This window comes from Gossypium hirsutum, chromosome D03, assembly GCF_007990345.1.
Source record: "Gossypium hirsutum isolate 1008001.06 chromosome D03, Gossypium_hirsutum_v2.1, whole genome shotgun sequence".
Lineage (NCBI taxonomy): Eukaryota > Viridiplantae > Streptophyta > Magnoliopsida > Malvales > Malvaceae > Gossypium > Gossypium hirsutum.
This window is the reverse complement of record NC_053439.1, coordinates 18,402,188-18,420,714: the sequence shown is the minus strand read 5'-3', so window position 1 is coordinate 18,420,714 and position 18,527 is coordinate 18,402,188.

Here is an 18,527-nt window from a genome sequence, read left to right as displayed (position 1 = left end):
TGACAGAAATAGATTACCCTAAAATGTCAGAGTAGTGAACTTGTTTGTGTTGAAACTTGTGTACCAGATTGTGCAACGAATATAATTTCAGTGTTGTCAACTCAGAAATTGATTAGAAGAGGTTGTGAAGCGTATCTAGCATACATTCTTGATCCATGGGTGTTAGAATAAAAAATCAATCAGGTACCATTAGTTAAAGAATTTATTGATGTGTTAAAGAATTACTAGGGTTAACGCCAGTCAAAGAAGTTGAATTCATAATAGAACTTGTATCTGAAATAACGATAGCTCCATATAGAATGAATCCTACTGAGTAAAAGAGTTGAAAGCTTAGTTATAGGAATTGTTAGATTACGGTTTTATTCAACCGAGTCTGTCGCCTTGGGGTGCACTAGTGTTATTTGTGAAAAAGAAGATGGGTCGATTAGATTGTGTATAGAATACCGGTAATTAAACTAAGTTATGATAAATAAAAAATACCCATTACCTCAGATCGACAATTGATTTAATCAGTTGAAAGGAGGTACTGTGTTTTCAAAAATTGATCTAAGATCCGGTTATTATCAATTGCGAGGTAAAGAGTTAGACGTACTGAAAACTGCATTTAGAACTCGTTACGACCATTATGATTTTTTTAGTAATGTCATTTGGTTTGACTAATGCCCCTATTGCATTTATGGATTTAATGAATCAGGTATCTCAGCCTTTTTTGGATCAATTTGTTGTGGCGTTTATAAACGATATTTTGATATACTCGTTAAACGAGTCAGATCATGTCGAGCATTTCAGAATTGTATTGCATACTTTGCGCAAAAAATAATTATATGCTAAATTTAGCAAATGTGAGTTCTGGCTTCGAAAAGTTGGATTTCTGGGTCATGTAATTTCAGCTGATGGCATCTGAGTGGACATGAATAAAATATCGACAATTGTTGATTGGAAAGTTCTAAAGAATGTTTCTGTGTTATGTAGCTTTCTGGGCTTAGCCAAGTATTACTGGTGATTTATTAAAAACTTTTTAATCATAGCATCTCTCATGACGAAGTTGTTGCAGAAAGTTGTTAGCTTCGTTTGCTCCGATAAGTGTTGAAAAGCTTCGAACAATTGAAGAACATGTTAATTGAAGCTCCAGTTCTAACTCAACCTAAAATGGGGAAAGAGTTTATTATTTTTAGTTATATGTTGCTTTATGGTCTGGATTGTGTTCTGATGCAGAATGGGAAAGTAATTGCCTATGTCTTACGATAGTTAAAGTCTCATAAGAGAAACTACCTAACACATAGTTTAGAGTTGGTCACGGTTGTTCTTACTTTGAAAATATGGCGACACTATTTATACGGTGAGAAATGTCATGTTTCACTAACCACAAAAACCTGAAATATCTGATGACTCAGAAAGATTTGAACTTGCGACAGCGTAAATGGCTTGAATTACTAAAAGATGATGACTTAGTGTTTGGTTACCATCGCAGGAAAGCTAATGTGGTAGTCGATGCTTTGAGTCATAAATCTATGTTTTCTTTGATAGCTATGAATGCTAACTTGATGATAGAAATTGATGGTTCTATTCTAGCTGAGTTGAAAGTGAAGTTGGTGTTCTTATCGAAAATTCAGGAACTTCAAAAAAATGATCCAGAATTATTGGCGAAGCGGGATCTAGGGAAAAGTGATCAGACGACTAATTTCTATAACGGAATCAATGATTTTCTGTACTTCCAAGATCAATTGTGTGTGTCGAATGATTCAGGGATGAAACGAGAATTGTTAAATAAAGCTTACAATAGTTTTCATTCGATTCATCCTGGAAGCAATAACATGTATAACAATCTGAAACAACGTTACTGTGACCAAGAATGAAACGTGAAATATCAGAGTTCGTATCTAGATGCTTGATATGCCAGCAAGTGGAAGTCGAACATCAAGTTCCATCAAGTTTGTTACAACCTGTGACGATTCCTGAGTGGAAATGGGAGTGTGTCACCATTGATTTTGTTTCAGGGTTGCTGATGACACCGAAAAGAAAAGACTCGATCTACTTTATAGTAGACAAATTGATGAAATTTGCTTATTTTATACCTGTTAAAGCTGATTATTCACTTGAGAAATTAGCTAAATTGTTTGATTCAGAAATTGTTGGACTACACGATGTGCCTCTGTCGATTGTCTTTGATCATGATCCGAGGTTTACCTCTAGATTTTGGGGTATGTTGCATGAGGCCTTGGGCTCCAAATTTACTTTTAGTACCACTTTTCATTCACAAACAAATGGCCATTATGAATGAGTGATTCAGATTTTGAAAGATATGTTACGGTGTTATGTTATTGAGTTTGAAGGTAGTTTGGAAAATTATTTGTTGCTTACAATAACAGCTATTAGTCAAGTATAAAAATGGCATCGTATGAGGCTTCATACAGGCATAAATTTAGAAGTCTGTTATAGTGGTCTGAATTAAGTGAAAGAAAGTTAGCTGGTGTTGATCTGGTTTGAGAAACTAAAGATAAAGTTAGAATTGTCGGGATAATCTAAAAGTTGCATCCAATCATCAGAAATCTTATGCCGATCTAAACTGTAAAGGTATTGTTTAGCATTACCTCCAGAACTTGATAGAATTCACAATGGTTTTTACGTTTCGATTCTTCGTCGCTATCGTTCTAATCCTTCACATGTATTATCTTCAAATGAAATTAAGCTACCGCCTGATCTGATCTACAGTGAAGAACCAATTACAATTTTGGCTCAAGAAGTATAAGAATTACGGAATAAACGTGTACAGTTGGTTAAAATATTGTGGCATCGACACGGAGCTGGGGAAGCTACATGGGAAATGGAAGAGTCTATGAGATCACAATACTCGAACCTATTTTCAGGTAAGAAATTCGAGGACGAAATTTTTAAGGATAGAAGAGTTGTAACATCTCGCTTTTCAGTGGTACCAGAAACGGTGGTTTCGGAACCCCAATTTCGATAATCAAGTCAATAAATATTATAAATTTATAATATTTATGAGTCTAATATAGAGTTAAATTAAATTTCGGTATGATAATTTTAGCAATTGAATAGTTAATTAAAGAAAAAGAACTAAATCGTAAAAGATATAAAATTTAATCACTATTAAATTTTATTGGTTCAATGAATTTTTTAGTAAATGTGGGAGGTTTTAAAAGGAAAATATACTATTTTTGTTAAGTTGGATGATTAGTAAATGTACTTTATGCATTTTATACATTAATTTAAAGTTAAAAAAAATATAATAAAGTAAAACGTAAAAAAATAATTAAGTTATCATCTTCTTTATTTGTTTCCATCGAAAAATAAAACTTAAAAACACCATTGAAGAGTTTTGAAGTTTGGCTAAACAAAAGCATTTGCATGTAAGTGATTTCTTTGTCCATTTCTCGTAAATTTTATGTTTTTGATATTGTTTTAGCTTAATCTAGCAAACTCAGAGACTATTTCGTGAAAATTTTGTCGATTATGAAACTTAAAATTAATGAATCTTAGTAGTTCATGGGGTTATTTGATGAATCTATGAACTTGATTGCTAAATGGGACTATTTTGTAAAAAAAATTAGTTAGTTTTTAGGGGCTAATATGAAAATATGTCAAGTTTAGCATGAAAATTCTATAATTTTTTAGTATTAAAAGGCTGATTTTGGATGAGGTTATAATTGGTTTTGTATATTGGGGTTAAAATATGAAAATTACAATAGTTTCGATTTTAGGGACTAAATTGAACAAAGTGTAAAAGCTAAGGGAAATTTTTTAAAATGAAAATAATAGGTCATATGCATAAAAATGAGCATATTAATGTATTTGGAATTGATAAATTGAATTTAAATATTATATAGATCGAGAATTGAACCGTATAGTAAATAATTGAGAGAAAGGGAAAATTGCATATTAGTCTTTACAGGTCAACCGTTAGCCGAATTAATAGGTAAGTTCATAGTATAGATATATATATACTTATATTTGGTACTGTCATGATTTTGTTAATTGAATTGTGGTTGAAATGTTAATATCGACTTGAGATTATTATTTGTTCCAATTAGGTAAAAGGAGAGTAAGACTTATTCGTAAAGTAATGAATATATACAAAACATGAGTTGTGTTTTCAAAAAGAACCTAATTGATTTTCAGCACATGTATGGACATTCTGGAAGTGCCTTTGAATTATAAATGTTATGAAATCTATTACATACCCTTTTGAACGTAGTAAATGATTAGGATACGATTGGCATGTCAATAGGGTTAGAATGCGCACTTGTATAGTATTGCACTTCGATGCCTCTATTTGCACTACGGTGCCTCTGAATAGCTTTACAATGCTCTCTAGTGTGGTGTAGTTACCCGAGTATCCGAGTTATGTTACTATTGTTCATCGGGCTAGATAGAAATGAGATTAAATATAAAAAAGATGAATGGAACTAAATTAATATATATATAAATGATTTCCTGATTGTGTAAACATGATATATCTTGACAAAATGTAAATAAGAATAGATAAATGGCATGGTACTAATTGAATTTACAGTGAATATAATTAATATGATGATTTGATCTTATACAAATCTCACTTATTTTGGGAATTGAATGTCAGGTTGCTTTAAGTTAAGTTATTAAATTCAATTACTTGATTGAGGTAAGTTGATTTAGTTTAGCTATGGACTTACTAAGTTATATAAGCTTACTTTGTTTATTTTTCTATTTTATGTAGTTAACGTTTCGCGGAACTAGTCGAACGAATCAACTTCAAAGCTTACACTACCAAACTTCTGTCTCGGTAGATTTTGACTCGTTATTTCAGTTTTGTGGCATGTATATATGGCATTTTGAGTTTATGAATTTGATGTTCTAGTTGGAATTGTAATGTGTCTAAAATTGGAATGTAATGTTTGGTTTATGCTTTAGTTGATGATATGAATTGTTGAATTAGATTGGATGTGATGATGCCTTATGGCATATTGGCTAGAACTAGGAACTTGTGTTATATATGCAAATGTTTGATGTGTTTTGAGCTGTTTAAATGTCTGATCTTGGTCAGGTTTAGTGCATAAGTTATATGGATGATATGAGGTCTATTGGGAGATTGTTTGATTGGTTGAATGAATGCATTTTTTATTGATTCTTTAAGGTGCCATTGAGGGCATGTTGGTATAGTTGAATGTGATAAACTTTGGTATATTAGTTGAGTATGCTTTAATGACAAATAGTTGAATACATGAAATCTTGATTATTAGTATGTATGTTTATGAATGATGATTTCAGGTCCTTATTTGTTTCTAAAGAGTATCATTCGAGTTTTAGATGGTTTGGGCATGAATTAGACATTTTAAAGATGGAATTTTACCATTTCTAAACTTAAGTATCGATATTTTTACATTTGGTATTGATACTTGATCATATGAACAGTTTTTAAAATAATCAAAATGCTAAAATGATATCGATTTTTTATGAGAGTATCGATACTTTTCTTAAAATATCTACACTATGTAATAAATATCGATACCCTTATTTTGCCTAATAACCAAAACTGAATTTTGGTATTGCTATGTAGACATGGTATCGATACCATCAATTAAATATTGATACAAAATTTTAAACTTTAAAACTTTGAAAATTTTGCAAATCAATCTTACATATTACTTGAATTTGACCATTAAGTCCTTGTATACTTCAATATATTTTGTTACAATGTGTTTGAATTATATTGTATAAATTTCTTATATGACTGTGATTGTTGCATGTAGCATCCTTTTATTCAGGTTCGGTGACTGGATTGGATAAGGGGTGTTACATGTCTCGCAAAAAGAATAATAATTCTTCAAGAAAAAGTTTATTTCTATAAATATCACAAACCAACTCAGTTTTCAAAATTTTAATTTACATTGTGACTAAAAACCGTTTTTTAAATTGGATTTTTCCAACACCAACTTTCTTGATCAAAGTGATTTGATAAATTTGATCTGGTTCGATCCGATCCGATTTTCTAAATAAGTTTCTAGAATAGATTTTATTTTCATTGATTGGCTTAATATAATCCAAAATCTCAATTAAGCCCCAAAACATATTTCAATAAATTTCCAATATTCCAAATATAGCAAACTGTTGTATTGTCACTATGGGGAAAAAGTGAAAACTTCCTCAAACACATAGAGACAACTTCAATATCTAATTGTCTGCGAGGGTGATTTAGACCCCTAACATTCCAAGAACGAATCATTTGCCCCTATCTGAGGGTTGGATAACTCACTTAGGCCTCGACCCATCTCCTATTACTCCAATATCTTCATTATATCCTGATCTTCTCTTGGATGGACCACCATCAGTAGTTACTACCGCTGCCTTGTTCTTCTCCTATTACTCTAATATCTTCAGTATATCCTGATCTGCTCTTGGATGGACCACCATCAGTAGTTATTACTGCTGTCGTTTTCTTCTCAGGTTTAGGTACCACCATAGTTTTGTTCTTAGAAATCACTTGTGGTTTACCTTCCATTATGGTGAGCTACTGGTTTTCTTTTTCTAGGTTACATGTGGTTCAGAAGTTTCTTCGACTGTTTCACAAATATATGTTTGAATTATATTTATATAATGTAAAAGAAAATAAGTATTCTTGTTTGCAATATTAAAAAAAGCTTAAACGAAAAATTAGCCCTTGAATTATAATATTTCTTTATTTAAATATTAATTTATTTTTCAAAAGTTTTAATCCAACCGTCTACTTTGGTTAAAAGAATTTCTGCCAGCCAATTAAATTAGGATAGGTGGAACAAATTAACAAAAATTAATTTTCTTTTTCTTCCATCTCCCCTCTCTTCCCTCGTTTTTCCTTTCATCTTCTTTTTCCTCCTCTCATTTAATCACCTACTTCAATACAAACCAACCACACCATCATTATATATTTTGTCCATCGACAGAAATATACAAATTCAAGAACACTCTCAGAAAAGAAAAGAAGAGAACACCCCTCAACATGAATGCTGGTAAATTTAAAAAAAATACGCATTCAAGCCCTTTTGTAGGTTAAAGAGAGCTATGTTCAAGAATGCTTATGTTGGTTCTATCTCTTCACATTCCTTGAAGCAGATTCGTCCATGGAAGTCTTCTTTGTAGTCGTTTTCAATGCTTTTTTTATTGGATTAATGCAAAACTGCAGTTGTTGTTGATGCTCATCACTGCTACTATTCGAGTCTTCCTCTCTGGTAATAAACAAAACATTGTTTCTTGCCTACCAACTGTTGTAATATCAGCTTTGTCGAAACCATCTTTTTTGAAAAATAAAAAATTTTGGGTTGTCGACCTAAAAAATGAAAATTTGGGAGTCGCCACCAATCTTTATTGAGGTGTGATTGGATCACCTAAAAAACGGCTTTGGTCTACGAGTTTTAGAAAAACGGATCCGGGAGTCAGTTACGTACGAGGAAGGATTAGCACCCTCGTAACGCCCAAAATTGGTACCTAGTTAATTAATTAGTGTCTTAAGGTCGAGAATTTGGAAAAACGTAATCCTTAGCAAAACTTAAAAGGCTACATATTAAGACCCTTATTATTTTAGAGAAAGAAGATACAACACCCAATGCGTTAGGGCACAGCATTCTAATTTTCCCCCAAAAATGAATTGGGCCAAAATACTTGTACAATATAACTTTAAAAGAACATCCACTTATCCAAGATTTAAGAAATCACACCCAATACGTTAGGGCACGATTCCTTTAGAATCCCAAACTCGGAATATTTCCTTTACTTTAAAAGAACATCCACTTATCCAAGATTTAAGAAATCACACCCAATACGTTAGGGCACGATTCCTTTAGAATCCCAAACTCGGAATATTTCCTTTATTATTTTTAAAAAATCTTCATTTCGAGAAATCAATGCGTCACATCCAATACGTTAGGACACAACGTGTTGAATTCCCAATAATGAGTTTTTATTTTTTTGATTAAAGAGAAATGCTCAATTGTTAGATTTAACGAAGAAAATCGGAACCCAATACATTAGGGCTCAATTTCCTTGAAAATCCTAAATACGAACATTATCTCAATTTTAAAAATTTTATATTTTTAAATTTGAGTAAAAAAAATGATGTAACGTTCTATTATATGTACAAATGCTATAATAATAAATACAACAATAATGAATACATCAATGACATATCACTAATATAAATAAATCAATAAGCGAAATTAGTATACATAATAAAAATAATCACATGCAAAATATCAAACAAATAAAAAACATTCTTTTTTAACATATAAACGAAAACATGAATTAATAATCAAATGAAGAAAATAAACAAAATATAAAGAATAAAAGGCACATAATATATACATTAATATGAATATAAAAAAAATAATACACTTATGAACATAAGAAAAATATAAAAATATATATAAGTCACAAAAGATGTACTAAAATTATAAATATATATATGTACATATATATCTACAAAAAAAAATTTTGAAACTAAATATAAAAGTATATATATATATAAAAGTTAGAAAATAAAATAAAAAACAAAAACATATGTATAAAATATATATAAGCATCCATATATAAAATAATATATTACATAAAAAAATGATGCATGCGCATGAATATAAAAATAATAATAATAATAAAAATAATAATAATGATAATAATAACAATTTTCTTAAAAAAACAAATGAATTGCAAAGAAAACGTAATTAAAACAAAATGGAGGGCCGATTTACGATGCGCACATTATATGAGGGTCTGAAATGGAAATAATCCATTTCCCCTAAACGGTGTGCAGCAATGTGGGCTAAAATGCCCTAACGGTAAAATTTCTGGGCCCAATTTTAAAAGAAGAGAAAAACTTAATTAAACAATATAGCAAGAAGGGAGGATCAACTGCGCAAATTACCCCTTTAGGGCAGGAACGCGCGGATCCTACTTGTGGGTCGGGTCAACGCGCGGATACTGCCTTAACGATACGGTGTCGTTTCGGTGTTTTTATTTAAACTAAAAATTTTTAAAAAAATAAAAAGATCATTTGTAACCAGAAAAAAAATCTCTTTGCTTTCTCTGCTAGGGTTTAGGCCCTAGCTTCTGTACCTTTGCGCCGTCGTCGCGAAACCACCGCGAATGGTGGTTCGAGCCGCACCCCAAAGAGGCTTGTTGGCTTTCTTCGCGCAGATCTGGAGGCGTCGCAAGGTAAACCTCTTTTTTACCCTCGTTCTTTTCGTTTTTCTCTCTTATATTATTTGTTTGTAAAAAATAAAAAATAAAAAAAAGCTGTAAATCTCAACCTTTTGATCAGTTTTACTCTCTATTTTGAATATTCGACTTTGCTGTGAAAATAATAGTCCTCTCTTTTTATTGATTTTTCATCCCCGATTACAGTATTTCAATGGCTATTTTATAGCCGAAATAATAAAAATAAAAAAGAAATAAATCTGCTGGATCTGTTTGATTTGATTTCGAAATCCTTGATTTTCTTTCCTATCTTTGCTGATTATTTCTTTCCTTGTTGTTTTGTTTCCTTGCAGGTGAAGATCACGGAGATCCGGAGGCATGGTTGCGGCGTGAGACTCATCTCAGAAATCCTAGGGTTTCTGATTTCATGTTGGGCCCTTGCTTTTGGGCCTCTGTTCATTTTGGGTTTTGGGCCACATAAGCCCATTGTAATTTGGACTGTAAAAATGCTGGACATTATTTTTTATTATTTAAAAGGCCGGGCAAAATTTAGGTATTACAGCTGCCCCTCTTTGCTCGTTATCGTGTAATAAGAACAGAGCAAAGACTTTAAAAAATGCCCAATTTTGCCCGGTCATGCTGAACCTTGGCGCTCTTCTTCTTCAACCTCATTCTGACCTTCTGCGTCTTTAGAGGTATGAGCTTTGGTGCTTCAATCCATTCCACTGCAACTGTAGGGAGATAAGACTTACAATCTTCAATCTATTCCACTGTTGGCCAGGGAAGTAGAATTACTGGCTTCAATGTACTCCACTATAACTACAGGGAGGTAAAATCCACCATCTTCGATCTGCTCCACTACTGCTTAGGGAGATAAGATCTGAAATCTTCAGTCTGCCTCACTGCAACTTCAGGAGGATAAGACTTGCTTACTTAGTCTGCTCCACTGCAACTTCAGGGAGATAAGACTAGATGCGATCTTCTCTCTGCAACTTCAGAGAGATAAGATCTGAGGTTTTAATCCGCTCCACTGCAACTTCAGGGAGATAGGATTATCGGCTTTAATCTGCTCCACTGCAACTTCAGGGAGATAAGACTTGCCATCTTCAGTCTGCCCCACTACAACTTCAGGAGGATAAGACTTGCTTACTTAGTCTACTCTACTGCAACTTCAGGGAGATAAGACTAGATGCGATCTGCTCTCTGCAACTTCTGAGAGATAAGATTTGAGGTTTTAATCCGCTCCACTGGAACTTCAGGGAGATAGGATTATCGGCTTTAATCTGCTCCACTGCAACTTCAGGGAGATAAGACTTGCCATCTTCAGTCTGCCCCACTGCAACTTCAGGAGGATAAGACTTGCTATCTTCAGTCTGCCCCACTACAACTTCAGGAGGATGGGATCTGCTCTCTGCAACTTCAAAGAGATAAGATCCAATGTTGTGATCTGCTCCACTGCAACTTCAGGGGGATAGGATTATCGGCTTTAATTTGCTCCACTGCAACTTTAGGGAGATAAGATTTGCCATCTTCGATTTGCTCCGCTCGATGCAGGAAGACAAGATCTGCTATTTTCACTAATCTGTTCTCTGGGGAACATGACCTGTATAATGAACCTAATTATGCCTAATGATTAGTATGGCAAGATCAAAATGCATCAAATGCTCCTAACTAGACATGTGTGAATGGTGTTTGCATGAATGCAAAATTTATTTTTCCGAGAACGATCTCGCTTAAGTTGTCATTACTCGAAGTTTATTAAGATTTTGTGACTGACGTGCTACAACGCCTTCTTGCTTGACTGGCTTTTCTGAAGAAACATTTAGCCAGGCTGCCCCCCACTGTGAACCTTAAAGTTCAATCCACTGGGACGCCAAAATTCATAACATTTTCTCCCAATGTAACCCAAGGGTAGAAATATATGGCTTTTCCTCAATTCTTTCCTATCACAGTTCAAGGATATAAGATCTAAATCTCTCTGGTCTCTTACACCATTCTCAGGGTATCGTACCAAAGGCTCATGCACAAATGAAGGCTTTCTTCCTCGAGGAAACATTTTCCTATTGTCTGGTGATCATTATTTGCTTATTTATCCACACGACATCTTGTCATTTTGTTCAATGTTTTTGACAACAAAATCCAAAGAGAAAGTCCTAATTTAGACTTTTTCAGATTTTCAACCCTTAAAGATGGTGCGTTCTAAACAATAGTCCTGTTTCAGGTTCCTGTATTATCTAGAAACTTCCAGAGTAATATGCAAAACTTCCATTGTGAAAGTTTTATTAGTCCATTAATCATTCTTCTAATGCAACATGCTTGCAAAAAAGGCCATAACAATGGAGAAGAATAAAGTTAGTTCTGAGCATAGCTCGAAAGAAATAAATTATCAAAAATAATAAAGAAGGATAACAAAGAAATTGATTGGGAATGTATATCTTGGAAAAGAATGAGGTATTCCAAAAAATAAAAAATTGATTGGGAATGTATATCTTGGAAAAGAATGAGGTATTCCAAAAAATAACAAATTCAAAAAAAAATTGGATGCCCCAGATATCGCAGCTTGAGCTTCTCTGTACAAACTTTCTGGAGATCCTTCTGAATTTGACATGTGTTTAGGAGATCCACAGTACTCTACCAATGCCCCAAGATGTTGCCTACCTTTTCCTGATAATTCAGGTAAAACAAGATCACCACATGCCCCAATCTGGTTAAAATTTGAGTCACCTCGTGCCCCATCAATATTTGAGCCGCCCTTTTCGGGTTTTCAACTCAAATCCCCTTTAGTCTCAAAGTGCCCTTTGCGGGTTTTCACTTTGGCCTCTCCATTTTTTTCCTTTTTTCTTTCACTTTCATTTTTTGTTTCTTTTTTTTGAATCTGAACTCATAGGATTAGACAAGTCCTCGTTATCCCTTTCGATCAGAACCAATGTAAGATCTTCTTTGTGATCAGATTTCTTTCATAGAGCCTTTTGGGGAAAAATTTAACTATGACGAAAACTTTGGATCTTCCTCTTCAATTAGGATGAAATCCAACAATGGAGAAATGGCAACTTGACTTCGACAGGTTAAACCATGATGAGCCAAAGGAGAAGGCATTGCCCTGACAAAGAATTCTAAATGCATCATTCATGATGTTAATCTTGAACATACTTGATATCGTATTGTTGTTCCGATTACAATGTCGGTGCTTACTCAAGCATATCCTGATATGACCATATGAAGACATCTTTGAACTCTTGGAAGTAACTCAACAAGGTCATGCTTCATTTCTTCGGTTATGCACGCTATCTTAAGGTCACAATCTCTATTGTCCCCTCATGAAGTAAGATTTCATTTCTGTTCTACCATCCTCAACAAGTCTGAAAATATGCTACAATCTATGTCATCTTTAAAGTCATGAGATCCCTCTAAACACAAATCCCACTTAAAAGGAACTTCTGAGTCCGTAACAGCATCACTCATGTCATTGATATCTGGGGACCCACAGTAAATACCAAAGAATATACAAAAGAATGTATGAATAATCATTTGTACAATTATGAATGAATAGAATAATATGTAAGAAGATCCGAAAGAATGATAGTATAATTATTCGAAAAGAATGAAAGAATATTGGCTTTAAAAAAATGAATGCAAAGATGTATTTTATTAGAATAACGACATTCAGACATGAGCCTATTTCATAAAGGAATTCTTATTGCCTCTAGGCTGAAGGCAACAAGTGTGTTTTGAACATTACTCTGAGTAATCTCTAAATACTACAGGGGCTTCTTCTACAGTCTAATTATTTAAAACACTCCCAAGTTTATAAGGGCAAAAATCTGATAAGGTCTCTTCTTCAGTTGTTTCATCGTGAACACTTCTCGACATCCCTTCATATTCAATCATGACTGGGTACTAGATGAACCATCTATCTTGACAATACCCATGTTGATGAATTTTTCAACTAGTTTTTTGAAGGTAATGCAATTTTCTATAGAATGCCCTGTAATTCCTGCATGATAATCACATTGTGCACTTGCATCATACCATTTGGGATACGGGGGCTGTGGAGGCTTCACATGTAAAGGAGCAACAACATGCGCATTGAATAAGCTTTGATACAGCTCCTTGTACGACATTGGAATTGGCGTGAACTGGAGCTTTTCAGTACCTGGCTTCACACCTAATTCTTGTCTTGATGAACCCTGTTGGTTAGCAATCAATTCGCCGTACGTATTCACACTGTTCACCTCATTTCCCTTTTCTTTTGAGGCTTGCATTCTGTTATTTCCTCCAGCATCAATCTTTCCGCTCCTTATGGCACTTTCAATCATTTCAGCATTCATGATTATGTCAGAAAAGCTTTTTGTGGCACTCCCTAACATATGTGTGATGAATGGGGCCTTCAATGTATTAATGAAAAGCATCGTCATCTCTCTTTCTAGAAGAGATGGCTGAACTTGGACAGCAACCTCCCTCCATCTCTGCGCATATTGCCTAAAACTTTCACCAGGCTTATTCTCCATATTCTGAAGAGTGATCCTATCAGGTACCATGTCAGTCACATGGTTATACTGTTTTAAGAACGCCTGTGCTAGATCTCTCCATGAATTGATCTCGGTACGACTCAATTGATTGTACCACTTAGATGTTGCCCCTGCGAGGCTATCCTGGAAACAATGTATCAGTAGTTGATCATTATTAACATACCCAGTCATCCGTCTGCAGAACATAGTAACATGAGCTTCGGGGCTACTAGTTCCATTGTACTTCTCAAACTCAGGCATTTTCAATTTATAAAGGAGTACTAAATCTGGAACCAAGCTCAATTCTTTAGCATCAATCCCATAGTAGCTATCAACAAATTCCATTGCTCTAAATTTCTCTTCTAGCCACTTATACTTCGCTTCTAGCTGTTTTGACGACTCATCCTTCATTTTCTCTCTTCCGGCCATTTCATTAAAGTCAGGGACAGTATGATGAATAAGGTTGTCTTCAGGGTTGGAGCCAGATCCAACTTGAAAATTCATTGGTATTGAAGCATCGGCCTGAAACTGTTGAGGCTTGATGGTGACAGAAGATTTGCATGGATATACCACAACATGCTGAGGGGTAGAGTCCGAAGCAGAGACAGGTCCCTCATTGTCTCCTTCTTCAACATTGAGCACAGAGCTTTTTCCTTTATCAATTCCCTTGTTCAACCATTGAGTTAACTGAGCCATCATATTCCCTTGAGATTCCATCATTTTGTTTATCATTTTTTGCTGCTCATTCATTTGCTGTTGAAGTTGCTCCTGCATTTCCTTTTGGAACTGTTCTAGCCTTTCCATCCTTTGATCCATGTACTTAGTTTTTGATCGAGTACCGCAGCAGTGTTTAGTAGGCTGGTTGGCTTCCAGATTAACTTAGGAATGATTTTAATCGATTAGGCTCTTTAGTAGACTTTAATGTTTATGATGTCATGCAATGCGAATACATGTGATGAATGCATAAAGAGATGTTGATTCTGATTCAATTCCATTTAGAGAACTTTACTAGAAAACAAATCTCTTTACATAAAATGAATATTTATACGGCCTTGCCCTCATAGGCGAAGACACTCGATCCTTTTCTTCATTCGAGCGTTAAGATAAATCTCCTGAGTTTTTCAAAAAGGACGTCTCTTCTATCTCCTTTCTGCTTGATCCGAGCCGTAACATGTTGTTCGTTCATCCTCGTGATGCTCATTGGCTTCTCTTTAAGAAGGTTCAGCAACTCTCAAATAATCTTTGTCATCTTGAATCCTTGGGCAACGGAGCCATAGTCGTGTAGTCCTCCATTAAATCATCCTCCTTCTCTTATCATGTGTTCTTGGACCATATTCGGACAACCATAATGTCATCTACTTTATCAAGAAACCCATTTTCTTATGACCAGCTCTCTACTTAGCAAATGAACGTGAATCAACACCTCTTTTTTAATGATGAAATGAAATGCCATGTTATGCAATCAAAATAAAACACAAAAGTCAGTATCCAATACAAGCATATAATCAAGGAAGAATAAAACGTCTATTAGGACATCTACTAGGGTTTAGTGCAGTTCTACCTGAGACAAGCTTCTAAGGCTTATTATATGCGGTTCGGTTCTAAAGTAAAGGTACCCAAACCAGCATATTCCTCAACCCTCACCCATTATAGGCTCATATGGATCGAGTTCGGTTCAGGGGAATACATTTCCCTATGGCTGCACGAAGATGAAAATCTCACGAAGACGTAGGTACGGATGTATCCCGGAAGCAATCCACTACCCTACACGGAGGTAAAAACCTCACGAAGGCATAGCTTCTCACTCCCACTTAAAAGGGTAAAATTGTTCAGCTAATGAAATGTATAATGCAAACAATATTTAAACAAGAAGATAATGAAGGATGTCATGAGTTTTTTTTTATATAAAAAATATTTTCTCGACTATAGGACAAGAGTTAATCAACTTTGTGGCTCGACTCTCAAAAGTCCCCAGCGGAGTCGCCAAGCTGTCGAAACCATCTTTTTGAAAAATAAAAAATTTTGGGTTGTCGACCTAAAAAATGAAAATTTGGGAGTCGCCACCAATCTTTTATTGAGGTGTGATTGGATCACCTAAAAAACGGCTTTGGTCTACGAGTTTTAGAAAAACGGATCCGGGAGTCAGTTACGTACGAGGAAGGATTAGCACCCTCGTAACGCCAAAAATTGGTACCTAGTTAATTAATTAGTGTCTTAAGGTCGAGAATTTGGAAAAACGTAATCCTTAGCAAAACTTAAAAGGCTACGTATTAAGACCCTTATTATTTCAGAGAAAGAAGATACTACACCCAATGTGTTAGGGCACAGCATTCTAATTTTCCCCCAAAAATGAATTGGGCCAAAATACTTGTACAATAAAACTTTAAAAGAACATCCACTTATCCAAGATTTAAGAAATCACACCCAATACGTTAGGGCACGATTCCTTTAGAATCCCAAACTCGGAATATTTCCTTTACTTTAAAAGAACATCCACTTATCCAAGATTTAGGAAATCACACCCAATACGTTAGGGCACGATTCCTTTAGAATCCCAAACTCGGAATATTTCCTTTATTATTTTTAAAAAATCTTCATTTCGAGAAATCAATGCGTCACATCCAATACGTTAGGACACAACATGTTGAATTCCCAATAATGAGTTTTTATTTTTTTTATTAAAGAGAAATGCTCGATTGTTAGATTTAATGAAGAAAATCAGAACCCAATACGTTATGGCTCAATTTCCTTGAAAATCCTAAATACGAACATTATCTCAATTTTAAAAAATTTTATATTTTTAAATTTGAGTAAAAAAATGATGTAACGTTATATTATATGTACAAATGCTATAATAATAAATACAACAATAATAAATACATCAATGACATATCACTAATATAAATAAATCAATAACCGAAATTAATATACATAATAAAAATAATCACATGCAAAATATCAAACAAATAAAAAAACATTCTTTTTTAACATATAAACGAAAACATGAATTAATAATCAAATGAAGAAAATAAACAAAATATAAAGAATAAAAGGCACATAATATATACATTAATATGAATATAAAAAAATACACTTATGAACATAAGAAAAATATAAAAATATATATAAGTCACAAAAGATGTACTAAAATTATAAATATATATATGTACATATATATTTACAAAAAAAAATTGAAACTAAATATAAAAGTATATATATGTATATAAAAGTTAGAAAATAAAATAAAAAAACAAAAACATATGTATAAAATATATATAAGCATCCATATATAAAATAATATATTACATAAAAAACGATGCATGCGCATGAATATAAAAATAAAAATAATAATAAAAATAATAATAATGATAATAAATAACAATTTTCTTTAAAAAAAACAAATGAATTGCAAAGAAAACGTAATTAAAACAAAATGGAGGGCCGAATTGCGATACGCGCATTATATGAGGGTCCTAAATGGAAATAATCCATTTCCCCTAAACGGTGTGCAGCAATGTGGGCTAAAATGCCCTAACGGTAAAATTTCTGGGCCCAATTTTAAAAGAAGAGAAAAACTTAATTAAACAATATAGCAAGAAGGGAGGACCAAATGCGCAAATTACCCCTTTAGGGCAGGAACGCGCGGATCCTACCTGCGGGTTGGGTCAACGCGCGGATCCTGCCTTAACGATACGGTGTCATTTCGATGTTTTTATTTAAACTAAAAATTCTTTAAAAAAATGAAAAGATCATTTGTAACCAGAAAAAAAATCTCTTTGCTTTCTCTGCTAGGGTTTCGGCCCTAGCTTCTGTGCCTTTGCGCCGTTGTCGCGAAACCACCGCGAATGGTGGTTGGAGCCGCACCTCAAAGAGGCTTGTTGGCTTTCTTCGCGCAGATCTGGAGGCGTCGCAAGGTAAACCTCTTTTTTACCCTCGTTCTTTCCGTTTTTCTCTCTTATATTATTTGTTTGTAAAAAATAAAAAATAAAAAAAAGCTGTAAATCTCAACCTTTTGATCAGTTTTACTCTCTATTTTGAATATTTGACTTTGCTGTGAAAATAATAGTCCTCTCTTTTTATTGATTTTTCATCCCCGATTACAGTATTTCAATGGCTATTTTATAGCCGAAATAATAAAAATAAAAAAGAAATAAATCTGCTGGATCTGTTTGATTTGATTTCGGAATCCTTGATTTTCTTTCCTATCTTTGCTGATTATTTCTTTCCTTGTTGTTTTTTTTCCTTGCAGGTGAAGATCACGGAGATCCGGAGGCATGGTTGCGGCGTGAGACTCATCCCAGAAACCCTAGGGTTTCTGATTTCATGTTGGGCCCTTGCTTTTGGGCCTCTGTTCATTTTGGGTTTTGGGCCACATAAGCTCATTGTAATTTGGACTGTAAAAATGCTGGACATTATTTTCTATTATTTAAAAGGCCGGGCAAAATTTAGGTATTACAAGCTTTTAGTGTCTTTAAGGTAAAGCTTTCAGTGTCTTGATTAGCTCAAGCAAAAGGTCGATTTTATCTTCACAGTAAAATGAAAGATAACCATTTTATTATTTTCAATTACTTTGTATCAAGATATATAAACTCATAAAAACATAGTTACAACTAAAATGTTATTTAATTAACGTGTATGGCATTAGGTAACTCTTGCTAGTTAGGAATAACCTTGTTCCCGCATTACAAGAAATAATCAAAATGAGAAAAAAAATGTATAAAACTTGAAAGTAGCTAAAAGTGTAGGCTGTTGTTAATGGTGTGGGGTTCATTTTTGTCTCTCTTTATTTCTTTTCATTCCCTACTTAATTTGATTGATGATCTGGTAACAAAATTTCATGGAATCTTTTCAACTGCT